We start from the raw sequence: 13789 nt of genomic DNA on the forward strand, positions 1-13789 counted from the left end.
TACAGACAGACGCAGATGCCCACACACACACACACACACACAGACTGAGACACCTACAGACAGACAGATGGACAGACTCAGACACACACAGACTCACAAACGATAAATGAGGGTGGCCTGGCTTTGCCTCCAGCCTGAGTGCCTCTTTTCTTTGCTTGAAATATTTAAATGTTTGAAGGGATTTTGTGTTTTTTTTACTTCAGGGCTGATGGCACATGGTGCCCAAGTTCTGGTTGGGCAGAGTTGTGCTCTTTGCTGTTTTGAATAATAATAAAAAACAACAACCATATTTTGTGTTTTGTGTCTGAAGTGGGGTTGGGGGTACAACTGAGGTAATATAACAAATTTATTTTGGATCAACTCTCTTAGGTTTCATTGCATAAATTTAAATCGGTTTAGGCCATTTAATATATGTATATTGTTGTGGCTACATTAGATAAAGATGTGTTTGACCAATGCAATTACATTGTATTACACCGGGGTATTTCAGTTATTGTGGCTACATTTAATGAAGATGGGTTCGACCAACTCAGTTACGTTGTGTTCCATGGAGGTATTTAGGTTGGGTTGAGGCTACACAAAGTCGATGTGTGGAAATCCTGCCCACAATTCAATTGAGTTAATCCAATGAGTTATTTTTTTGAGTGCTCCCTGTCGGGACCTACAGAGATGAACGACCCAACTGCACACTCTGGAAACAAACACTGTAATACACCTAAAACAATGTAATACCTGATTTTTACACTACCTAAAGAAATATAGTTTGGTGGTGTAGATCCACCCAAAAGTGTGACACCAAAAGTCCACCCAGTTAGGAAAGTCCCTGTCACATTAAGATAAAGACTAAAAACAGAACTGGACGGGGAAAAAATAGTGTGCGTGTGCGTATTAGCTGCGCTTTTTTAAGGCGTTTACGAAACCGTCGCTCAAAACACACGCTAGCTGAAGGTCAAAGAGATATGGCTATGCAGTTTCAGTCCAGTTCTGAGCCCCAAAGCGGCCTCTTATTGCTTTAACTTAAGGTTAATCGCTAATATATTGTGATGGGCATGAAGGGGAGGGGTTGTGGGACAGCAATGTGAGCTGATGAGGATCAGGTGTGTAAGTAGAAAGGAGCGGGGGGGTGGTTTGAAAAGGGGGGGGAGAGCATGATGGCGTGGGCTGGAGCCGGGTGCGGGGCTTTTGTTGTGGTGGCGTTTCGTCAGAGTTTGAGGACTCGTGGTGGAATGGGGCAGCTGGAACGTGGTTGAAAGACTTTTGTGAACTTTGTGTGATGAACTAAGCGATTATTTTGGGTGACTATTTAACTAATAAAAAAAAAAACCCGAGCGAGACGCTGACCGGAAGAGGGCAAATATTATCTGGACGACGACGGACTTCGGCATTCCACGGGGGGGTCTCGACGGCCACCCGGCGAGGGAAGTCTGGAATATTTTTATTAAATTTTGTAGGTGTAAATGTGTGTGTGTGTGTGTGTGTGTGTGTGTGTGTGTGTGTATGTAGTGTATTGTCATTTAACTGCTCAGGGCTATCCCGTCAATCACAGTACAGGGTGTATCGAAGTGTTTTATCACAAGCGTGTGTGCGTGCAGTGTTAGTTTGCTGTGAGATATTTACATTGGAAAAGAGTGGCACGTGTTGCAGTGAAATCTACATCCTGGACTGTTGAGGGACTAAATGTTAGCCCTTGTATGTTTTAACACATTTGATTGTTAATAAAGACTGTTATATGGAGACAATTTATACTTGCTGTGTGTGCAGGTGTGTTATCGGGCTCACCCGGACCAGACCGGGTATTTAAAGGTGGTGGCAGCGTATAATATTGGCCCAGTGGCTGAAAGCCCTCTAGTGGTTCCCAAAGGGAATTATAGGTATTCCTTTAGGGGCACCACATAATAAAAGTGGGGGATCATTACAATATCATATATAACCGTTCATTCACGCTATTTGTGCCAGAAGTGGGGGTGGGGGGACTTATGTTTGATGTAAAGTAATTAAATAAACAAAGCAATAAATAAAGTCAAATCATTTTGCATTGCGTCAACGGTCACTTTATAACCTTCTTAAAAATCCCGCGCCCCAACGCCAAACACATTCCCGCCTCCCTGGCAAGAGCCGAGGCTTTAAAAGTTACAAACTTTTTAATAAAACATTTTAAAATGAGTTTTTCACGGGTTTTTATCAGTTCCGATTTTGGAGTTTTGAAACCGTATGAGGGTTTTTTTTTCTTTGACTATTTAAACGCTGCAACTGCAAAATGTTGAGGTCATGTTTGCGCAAATGACAAAGTTAATCTCTCTGTAAAATGTGTATTTAAGTTTTCATGTAAAAGTACATAACTATACAGGACAGAACTTGGTGGATAAAAATGCTAATTGCCCAATAACGTTTCCTACACGTATGAGTTTTATTCATATTGATGTTCAGATGCATTTTAATTACAGCTCATTACTGTAAATATACAGCAGAAGAGCAGCCACTGGTGAGTGTGGAGTCTCAGCATTCAGCTGAATAATATTAACATTTACTGTTAATATGGTTAATATGACCCTGACATGGCAGTGTGGGGTAACTCGGTTCTCCAGAAGCTCAGAGCTGCTTGAAACTCAAACTCAGGCTCTCCTTTAACTTGCCCGAGAAACCGCGTTCCCGAGGTTGCAGGACTTAAACATGCTGAAGATTTGAGGCGCAGCCCCAAAAGTCACGTACACATGTAAAACGGCTCGTTATGTAACCAGTTTTCAACATTCGAGAAACCGTTTTTAATATAAAACCATCTTTTTAAAAGGCTTAGCTTTGGAAACTGTATAAAACAGATATTTTTCTATATTAGTCATTAAAATTGTACTACCTGTAAAAATGTGTTTTATTTGAAAAATTTATTTGGCCCGGATGTTTTGGCCACTGGTGTTGTCAGGACTATTTTAGCACATTTTAACATATTTTAGTATGTGTTTAACTCTAAGCTGGTCATCAGAGGAGAAGCATATCAAGGCATGAGGCGCTCATCTGATTTCATGACTTGATTAATAATTCCGTTTATCAGGTATTATGTAACTATTTTAAGCGCTCTAAAGGAAATTGGATTTTTGTTAAAATAATGCTAAATCTCCCATTTTAAAAAGTCAGCCAATGAAAAACTCCTTGATTTTAACCAGAATGTCCCTGGAGTCACCGTCACTGGCCTTACACCATATTCATACAACACCAGTGACGCACTTAGTGACTGTAACCGACGGTAATGTAATACAATTACATTAATAATTAATGTAATTATACATTAACACAATCATTATTATTAATAATGATTAATAATAAACCAAAACAGTAGAAAACTAGTACTTGTGGAAATGAGATGGTCAGCGCTGAGTTTGTTTATTTCGTCATTCAGGTAGCCTGGCTAGGTATGACGAAAGGAGAGGAGGTTTAGAAAGGCCTGAAACACAACAGACAAGCCCTCCTCAGTCCTGAGACTGGACAGTTCAAAAACACATACGCTTTGTTATGACACGTGGTCTTCTTTTTTCCTTTACTGGGAAACAAAAATATTCTGTGTCCAGAAATGTAAGAGATTATTAAAAAGTCACGTGTTTCTAATCACCGATATAACTCGAAGCAAACTTCTTCAGTGTTTACTGGATGTACAGCTGCAAGAAAAGCTTTCTGGACTGTTGGAACGGCCTGGACATTAGAAAACATGAAATAACTCTCAGTGGTGTTATGGATTTGTTATAATGAGGTGTTTATGTAGTAAAATATTGTCTGTATTAAGAGCTTCATACTTGAAATGTTAGAATAATTCATGTTTGGCCTGATTTTTTCTCGGTAGTTTCATTTCCATTTTTTAAATAATATATGGAGGCAGGTTAAAACCCATGAAAGTATTTTGTGTTTTTCAGTGCATGTGTAAAAGAGTGTTGGGGGCTCTTTCGACAAATACAGTCACGTGTTCAATTGAAGTAGAAAACTAATTCTTCCTGAGGAAAAGAATCTCATTAAGGCCTAAAACAGTGACAAATGACTAAAACTTTGAATTATACATATTAATAAGTCTGGAATTAAGCTCTCCATTTTGCATTTATGATAAAAGCCAATATTAATGTACATATTAAAGAAATTATATTTATGAAAAATGTATCCACCTGAATTCCCACTCCAAGTGGAGAATGACCACGATACTCAAAAAAATCCAGAACAGATCACTAATCGCTTACTTTAGAGTTCACATCCAACTCGCTCTCCAAAACCCGGACAACTGGGAAGTCCAAGGAAGATTCAATCTAAAGGCAGGTTCGGCACGAGGGCCATGAAAAGTACGAACATCACACCATTAAAAAGAAAAATACACAACACACACAAGCCACAACCAGCGAAGCCAGACTGAAGCATTTAGCTCTGATTCTCAGTAAAGCAGTTGTGAGCGGCCTTCACACGTTTACATTCTGGACACGAGGTGGTCTTTCAGTAAACCACCAGAACACCTCCATTCACAAACAGATCAGACAGATCAGACCGGGTGCTCCGGACTTTAATCAGATACAGAGATCTTTATCTTCTCCACCGCGAACTCCATCTACTGAACTTTGAGAGAATCCCTCCAACAGAACATCATTACCGTTCACAGTCTGGCTGAGGAGCTGCTGTGGAGACGCCACACTTACAACACAGATACACACGGTTTATCCAAAGCCCCTCAGTGAAGTTCACCAGTATTCCACACCGGGCTTTTCTTTTCTAAAGCGCATAACTTCAAAAGTCGAGCTCTTAGATGGATAAAATCTGGCGCAGACTGACCACGCTCAGACAGACCAGCCGGTCTATGCAGTTCACAGCTCTTATTTTGCCTGTCCGTCGCCTGGACAGAGTGCGAGCACGGAAAGTGAAAGTAAATGAAATACACGCGCTTTTGACACCAAATACACCATCTGACGTTGCAGTTTAATCCCAAACACTATCAGTAACCTTGCAGATTCCCTTGTTGTACAAATTACTTGATTTGGAAAAATATTCACAAACGGATTTTGTGAATATTTCCTTGTTTTATACAGGTCTGTTTCCATTACCACGTGCACAAAATTAGATATTTCTATCTTTCACTTCAAAAGTGACACAGTAATATACAGAGTCAGAGATGAAAACATTATTTTTAAGTAATTGATTAAAAAGCTGTTGCTCATAAAAAGCTGAAAAATGTTTTAAGTTTGGAGCACAATTTAAAATATATACGCATACATGCACTATTAAAGTCATGCAGCCTTGGCTTTCATGTGATTAGTGAAAACTTTCACAAACACGGTTTTGGATATGTGAGTGATTTATGCAGCTCTACTCCCATTTTCATGTGTAATAACACAGTAGTTCAGCTTCTGGTGGCAAATGTAGATTAATAGTGCACAGAACTTTAATAACTGATCAAGTAGAGATAACAGCTCACTGATATTAACTTTTCTGATGTGAAATATTTCACGAATACATTTATGTCTATCATTCCATTATAGTTTTTTTTTCAGGAAAAGCTGAACACTTGGAGGGCCTGACTCTGAAACACCAGGTACACTTACAGGAGTACTATACTTAATATCAAAGTCAGTTAATAATAATAATAATAATAATAGGCTTACCTTGTGTAGAATCAGTTCCTGCTGCTGTAAAACCTGAACAATAGAACTCTTTCTCCGATCTGTCCCCCATCACTGAGCTCTCAGTAGAAAATGTGTGTTACCTGCCCTATGACCACTATTTTACCCCTTAAACAGGATGTTTCTGCATAGCCCCATTTCATTTGAGTGTTCCTCAGCCACTGAACTTTCTCCTTCACTCCAGTGTACAGCTTTACCTTTTGCAAGTGTAAGTTAACCAGAGAGGCGTCTTCTGATCATGTCTGTGTCTGTTTATTTACAGTCATGGCTCTTTGCTGTTTTGGTGAAAACTCAGCAGATGAACTCATCTGAATCTTTAGTAAAGGAAACACAGCAAAGTTAAAATCACAAAGCTTTAGTTTATGATGTTCTCAATCTAATGAAACACTTCAGACTGAGTCTAACTGACCTTCCACTGTCTCTGGAATGTACCCAGGCGTGGTCCTCATCTACACATCAAGTTAGCTATGGTGTTTAGCTTGTTCTCTAGCTAATAAACATGCCTTACTAAACTAGATGTACCCAGGCTTGGTCCACATCTACACACTACAAATTTTTTGTGAGCATTATTTCTATATTCATAAGTATAATTTGCTTTGAGTCAGAATCAGTGTTTGCTGTGTACATGCATCAGTGAATTTGTCTTTGTCTGTCTGTCTCTCACTCTCATGAGACGTTTGAAAAGGTGTCAAGCTGAAAACAACAGGGTCAAGAAAATACAAAGTCATTAAAGCCTGCTCATGATTAATATCTGTGGTGCTAAACTCAATATGCTTTTTACACTACCATCACAAACCTGTCAGCTCTAATAAAGACAGCGAGAGGAAAAGCTGTGACTATGACTAAATCTGTGACGTACTTTCTGATGTGCATCTCAAAGTACAAACAAAGACGCAAACAAAAACCAACCTGACAGAAAAACAGAAAACAGAAGGAAAATATATATATTTAAAAAAGCAAAACAGCATATTTGACAGTATTTCATCTGAAACGGGACGATGGCGGAGGTACAATATTCATCATAAACATGTTTTAAACCATTATTATGATTGTTCTGTTGGACCAAATATGAAAACACTGACATCTTATAGAAGAAGAGGGTGAGTGAAAATGAATACTTGTAGGGACTGATTTAGCATTTGAATTTTTTCCCCATTTTTTTTCTTTCACCTCACTCGTGAGTGTTCACACACTCCCTTAAGCACAAGGGTGGGGAGGGGCAGAGATGTTTTGGGGACCCCTATGTTGTTGCAGTTTGACAGTCCTGTTCCAGGGGGTGCCACACATGCTGTGGGTGATGATCTCATTCCAGTTGGGGTTCCTTTAGACAGTCAGAGTAGGAATCCTTCTCAGCACCTGCTCACTGCTGACGCACCTGGTCCTCAGGTACATAGCACATCAACCCCAAGCACTGCCTTCCAGTCCAGTGATGTGCTTAGTCAAATGAGTGATGTAATTAAGCGTATAGGTCAGGAATTGGCAGACAGCATCATTACTCACCTTAGCCCACCACATGCTGTTGCTGCTGGTACATTTGCTGCACATGGCACTCCAAATGTCACTCATACACAGAGTCTTGACAGGTCACAAGTCCAGCTTGTGTCCCACAGGAAATTGAAGGATCCACCTAACTTCAGGGGTGATGGCTCAGATTCTGTGGCAGTGCGTGAGTGGGAAGACCTTATGAGGAACTACATTAGGAAAGGGGACATTGCGACAGAGCAACAAGCTGAAGAGATACTCATACACCTTAGAGGGAGAGCGAAGGACATTGTCAAGTTTGGGACAAGAAACTGAGGCATTGATATGATAAAGAATCCAGAGGTCATTTATGGTCTTTTATGCAAGCACTTTGATTCTGTCCCATGCTCACCTCTCCTATTGGCAGACTTTTACTCCACATTGCCCAAGGCTGATGAGGATGCATATGATTACTGGCTCAGGCTCAATCAGGCTGTAGACCTTGCTTTTGATCGGCTGAAACTGTCCCTCCAAAGAGCTTGCTTTGACTTTCAGATAAGACAGTTGACAAGTGGTCTGCCGAAGATGTTCAAGATGTTTTAGATGAATACCATTCTGAGATGTGTTTGAAATTGAATGCTTCTATTGCAGCCCATAATGAAAGATTAGCTGTGAATAAAGTGGAACTGTCTCAAGCCCTAACATCACCAATGGAGACCCAGGATCACCAGCCACCTAAACCAAGTGAATCCACTGCCCTTGAACGTGTCATTGGCATGTTGAAGAGAATTCTGTCTGAGAGGTCAAATTCAGTGCAGTCCAACATAAGCAGCAAGAATATATTAAAACTGCCTAGAATTGTTGGCTTAGACAGCATGCCGTGCGCAGTCTGCGGTGAGGCTACACATTCTGGCTTTTCTCATTGCCGAAAACATAAGCGATGCTTTCAGTGTTATTCACCTGCTCACGCCAGGAACAGCTGTCCAGAGAGAAGAAAGTCTACTCCTTCCCATGTGTCGGAAAACTAGTAGATCTGCATCCAGGGGAGGACGGTGCAGATCCTGATTTTGACCCTCCCAATGATGCTTCAGATGATTTTCAGTCAGTTTACAGGTCTTTTACTTCTGTTACACCCTTGGATAAAACAGTCATATTTCAAAGTTTGCACAGGATTCAGAAATCAGACAGCTTGTTCTATACAACAGTCACTGCAACGGGAGGTGTCCTGTTAAGAGCCATGATCGACAGTGGCTCCATGGCATGCACATTGAGTGAATCTGCTGAGTCACATCTTCTAAAGCAAAATCCTGATATGGAGAGACATTCTGCTGATGACATCATCATAATTGGATGTGGTGGACAAAGTGTCGCTCCAAAAGCTCTGTACAATGTGGATTTGACTGTATATGATTGCAGGATGCTCATCCCAGTGCTTGTAGTCCCTGGTCAAACTGATGACATGATACTGGGCAGCAATGTCATTAAGGCACTCATACAGTTTATGCGGAAGTCAGATAGCTACTGGCGGGCAATGTCAGAACCCAGTGGTGTTGGAGATGACAATATTCATCAATTCCTTTCTCTTATTTCTAATGCTGAAAGGTGCAGACTGTACCTGACAAAATTGGGACATTAAGTTTAAAGCAGTGCATCTCATTACAGCCATAATGTGAACATCTCGATTGGGGCAAACTGCTGGAGTCGACAACCATATCAGTGGGCAGCACTGTGATTGTTGAACCAACCCAATCGAGGTGTAGGCCAAAGAATGTTTTGGTTGGCAGGGTCATCACACCCATGGAGACCGATGGCTACCCATGAAAATTATCAACCCTACTAGTAAAGTTGTGATGCTGAAGAGAAATACAAAACTTGCGGATGTATTTCCTTGTATTGCTGTGGAGGATCTGTCTAAGCCTGTTAGCATTCAGGCTCACTCTTAGTCTCTTCATGACAGTCCCTTAGCAAGGTCTGGTGAAGAGGTAAATATGGTCTTGGAGACGCTTGGGCTGCAGGAGTTGGACCTGGATGCCTGTGAAGTGTCTGACCTATGGAAAGACCGACTTCTGCAACTCCTTGAAAGGTATGAGTCAATCTTTTCACGGCACAAGATGGACTGTGGGGAAGCCACTGACTTTGTGCATAAGATACATCTCGTGGATGACAAGCCATTTCGCCTTCCCTATCGCAGAGTGCCGTCAAGCCAGTATGAGAAATTAAGAACAGCTCTCAATGAGATGGAAGAGAAGGGGATCATTAGAAAATCTCACAGTGAGTATGCGTCACCTTTAGTCCTTGTTTGGAAGAAAAACGGTGATCTGCGCATTTGTACTGACTTCAGGTGGCTTAACGCAAGGACAGTAAAAGACGCACATCCGCTGCCTCACCAGGCAGATGCCCTTGCGGCCCTTGGAGGCAATGTTTTCTTTTCCACTATGGACTTGACCTCTGGTTTTTATAATGTGCCACTATATGAAAAGCACAAGAAGTACACAGCTTTCTCCTCACACTTTGGCCTCCATGAATACAATCGGATACCTCAGGGCCTGTCAAACAGCCCAGCGACATTCATAAGAATGATGTTAGCTATTTTTGGAGATAAGAATTTTACCAGTGTTCTATGCTATTTGGATGACCTGATGGTTTTTGCACCTACAGAACACCTGGCTTTGGAGCGTTTGGAGATGGTCTTCTCTCGCCTCAAGAATCACAACCTCAAGTTGGCACCGAAAAAGTGCAACTTTCTGAAGAAATCTGTAAGATTTCTTGGCCATGTCATTTGTGAGTCAGGTGTTCAGACAGATCCTGGGAAGGTGGAAGCCATTGGTCATGTACAGAAATCTGATCTGATGGAAAGTGACAGTGTTACACCATCAAAGAAGGTCCAAATTAGATCCTTCTTGGGCATGGTCCTTTACTACCAACATTTCATTGAAGATTGCTCAGCCAAGGCCAAACCCCTTTTCAAACTAACTTCAGACCAGAAAATTCAGGGCATAACCATAGAACATAATTTATGTTCTAACAAAGCCCAAGTTAGACGCATGTGAACAAAGATGGGTGGCCAAACTCGCAGCTTATGATTTTGACTTGAAGTATGTTCCAGGGACCAAAAATACTGTTGCTGATGCTTTAAGCCGTGAGCCATTTGTCCAGTCCTGCATAAGCCATCGTCTCTGGAAAGAGCCCTACACATCTCTTTTGGATGAGGTCAATGGAGATAGCAGAGGTACTGTGCGAGATGCTTTCCGCCTCACTACCAACTGTTTAGTTGTTGAGAGCCAAGCTACAATGGAGGGTGATCCAGCCTTGGTGCAAGATCCCCTCCACCCTTGTGGTGGCTCTATTAGTGCTGAAGAGGTCTCAGCGGTTCTGGACGCTCATTGCAATGGTGGTGTTTCCCAACACCCCAGGAAGATCCGTCCATAGTCATCCCACACAGTCAATTGTTAAGCTTGCAAGAGCAAGGTGCAACAGTCAGCAGAGTGCTATATTATGTGCAGAGACGTTGGAAACCTACTACACATGAGAGAGGGACAGAATCTGCTTGTGTACTTAGACTTCTTAGGCACTGGAAGAAACTGAAGATCAGGTATGGCATACTGTACAGAGTAAAGAGGCATCGTCATCTAAACAGAAAAGTCTTCCAATTTGTCATCCCAGGGTCCCTGAAAAAGCAAGTTCTCTATGGTGTGCATAATGCAGCTGATCATCAGGGTTGTGCAAGAACACTCTCTCTTGTCAGTGAAAGGTTCTTCTGGACAGGCATGAATACAGATGTCATGTATTATGTGAAGCACTGTAAAAGATGCATTTTGGGAAAGACCCCTGAACCAGATGCTCGTGCTCCTCTTGAAAACATTCATACCTCAGAACCAATGGAACTGGTATGCATTGACTTTTGTACTGCAGAGTTGAGTGACAAAAAAACCATCGATATTCTTGTCGTCACTGATAATTTTTTCGAAAATGTCACATGCTTTCCCTTGTATAAACCAATCAGCCAAACAAGTTGCTTGTCGCTTGTGGAATGACCTTTTCTGTATTTATGGATTCCCCAAAAGGATCCATTCAGATCAAGGAGCCAATTTTGAGAGCAGGCTCATTAAGGATCTGCTTGAGATGGCAGGTGTGCATAAATCCCACACGACCCCATACCACCCCATGGGCAATGGGATCAGTGAGCGCTTCAACAGGACTCTTGGAAGCAGGATAAGAGTGCTTCCTCCCAAATGCAAGTCCAAATGGCCCCAGATGCTGCAAACATTGACATTCTGTTATAATTGCACAGTCCATGAGACGACAGGGTTTGCTCCTTTTTTTTTCTGATGTTTGCGCGAGTTCCTCGTCTACCTATCGATGTCATGTTCCAACATGTTCTTGAGAATGATCGTGTTGTCAGCCACCATGAGTTTGTTCAGCATCTGAGGAGAGATTTGTCAGAAGCTGCGCAAATCGCTTGAAAGCATGCTCTCGGTGAACAGGATCGCCATGCCAAACTTTACAACTGCAAAATTAAGGGCTCACCTTTGGCTGTGGGTGACCGAGTGTTGTTGGCTAATCGGGGCAAAAAAGGGAAGAAGATCTCCGACAAGTGGGATTCGACTCCGTTTGATGTTGTCAGTAAGGTCCAAAATCAATGTCTACAGAATCAAAGACATCTATACGGGCAGAGAGAAAGTTGTGCATAGGAGCTTGTTGCTGCCTGTAGACTTTTTGATCCCAGATGAGCAGAATGGGAGCCAGTCTTCCTCTGAGGTTTCACAGTCAGATGATGGTGTTTCAGACACTGTTCTAATGCACAGTAAAGAAGACTCTCATGCCCGCACCATGGTTTGGCTCATGCAGTCACCTGAAAATGACCAACTGGACAATGACAACACTCCAGATGGTTGTGTTGATGGCTTATTTGATGCCTTGGGACCCGACTTGCACACAGCCTCAGAGCAGCCGAGCAATTTCAAAGTCTCCTCTAGATTTGGGAGAACCATCAAACCAACACAGAGGCTTATCTGTGAAATGTCAGACCAGAGAATTGTGGATAATGCTTCACCAGTTATGGGCTCTGTTCTTGGTTTTTTTAGACGTGCCCTAGTCATCTAGCTCTTTTGCTTGGTTTAGTTTCTGCACTTTGTTTTGTTTATGGACTGGAACCTTATGACCTTGTAAATTTTTTTTTTTCCCCAGAATGGCCTGGTGAGCAAAGTAGTGCGAGTCTGTGTGAGGTGTAAATGGCATCTCTTTTTGTCTGTGATGAGTGTGGGACCTGGTACCATCCCATGCTGACACACTTCTTAGAGAAGATAATTTATTGTTGACGTTTCCGCACCAGTGCTCTAGACATGTTTTATTTTTTTTCTTTTCCATTTCATGTCTTATTTCTTCCTTGTACTACATACTGCCTTCCCATTTTAGTAGAATTTCAGGGGGATGTATGTAACGGTGTACAATAGTTGTATTAATGTTATGCTATGAAATGGGTTTGGCACCACCCGCTGGTTGGTCAGCATATTATAGTTTCTGTGTGTGTATATATATATATATATATATAAGAGGTGATTCGGTGCAGTCTCGGCAGTAGAATGGTTGCATGCTGCCGTGGTGAGTACAGCTTTGTATGTTCAGCTCAGCAAAACTGCAAAAGCTATGTAAAGCGTTGTAGTGCTCGACTTTTGTCACTATTGTCTTGAAATACATGTCACATAGACCAGTATACCTAGTTGGGCTCTTCCAAGAAGCTTTATTTAAAGAGTTATAAATTCGAAACTAAACCTGAACTGAACTGTGCTAACGATAGCCTGTTTCCTTAGTTGTACGCTGACCGAAGTATGAACAGAAACTTATACTGTGGTTGCCATACTCATTACAGGTATGTTCTATTCGTGTTTTTATGTATTAGAATAGTATGAATGAGAACAGCAATGCTAGCTGGTTTAACTAGCTTATTTTTAGTTTCACCATGTGGTCTGGATGCCATATATTGTGTTCGCCACCAGATGGCACTATTTCATATTTTACCTTTTTGTTGATGTTCCACTACTTTAAAAAGGGATGATGTAGCTGTAAAATATAATTCATATTGATACTGTGACAATTGACCCTGATGTGAATGTAAAATGTAGACTTGTATAAATCTTTAAAAAAACTGAACATAATATGAAAACACAAGCACTTCTACCACTATACGATCGTAGCAATTTGTAAAGGTAATTGTATTATTTTCATGAATTATATGTCTTGTCATTGGTTTATTGTGGAGATGTATCTAGACTACTGTAGTCTCAGCAGTAGAATGGTTGCATGCTGCCGTGGCAAATAAAAACTGCATCATCCCAATCCGGTGTCCATCTCTGACCAGGGCAGACGAACACCCAATAGGAAGGGTCACATATATGTGTAGTGTTTGTGTGTGTGTGTGTGTGTGTGAAGTTTGTGTAGTGTGGTGTATGTAGTGTAATGTGTATATGTGTAGAGTAGTGTGTGTGTGTGTGTGTAGTGTGGTGTATGTAGTGTAATGTGTATATGTGTAGATATTGTTTGTTTGTGTGTAGTGTGGTGTATGTAGTGTAATGTGTAGAGTAGTGTGTGTGTGTAGTGTGGTGTATGTAGTGTAATGTGTATATGTGTAGATATTGTGTGTGTGTGTAGTGTGGTGTATGTAGTGTAATGTGTATATGTGTAGAGTAGTG

The 13789-nt window shown here is 41.4% G+C and overlaps 1 protein-coding gene across 2 annotated transcripts in view; it reads left to right on the forward strand.

The window, feature by feature from the left end:
• LOC119261782 overlaps positions 1 to 13789 on the forward strand; it is a 371675-nt gene that overhangs the window by 225720 nt on the left and 132166 nt on the right. The window lies entirely within an intron of this gene.

The sequence above is a fragment of the Pygocentrus nattereri genome, chromosome 20, assembly GCF_015220715.1.
Source record: "Pygocentrus nattereri isolate fPygNat1 chromosome 20, fPygNat1.pri, whole genome shotgun sequence".
In the NCBI taxonomy this organism is placed as follows: domain Eukaryota; kingdom Metazoa; phylum Chordata; class Actinopteri; order Characiformes; family Serrasalmidae; genus Pygocentrus; species Pygocentrus nattereri.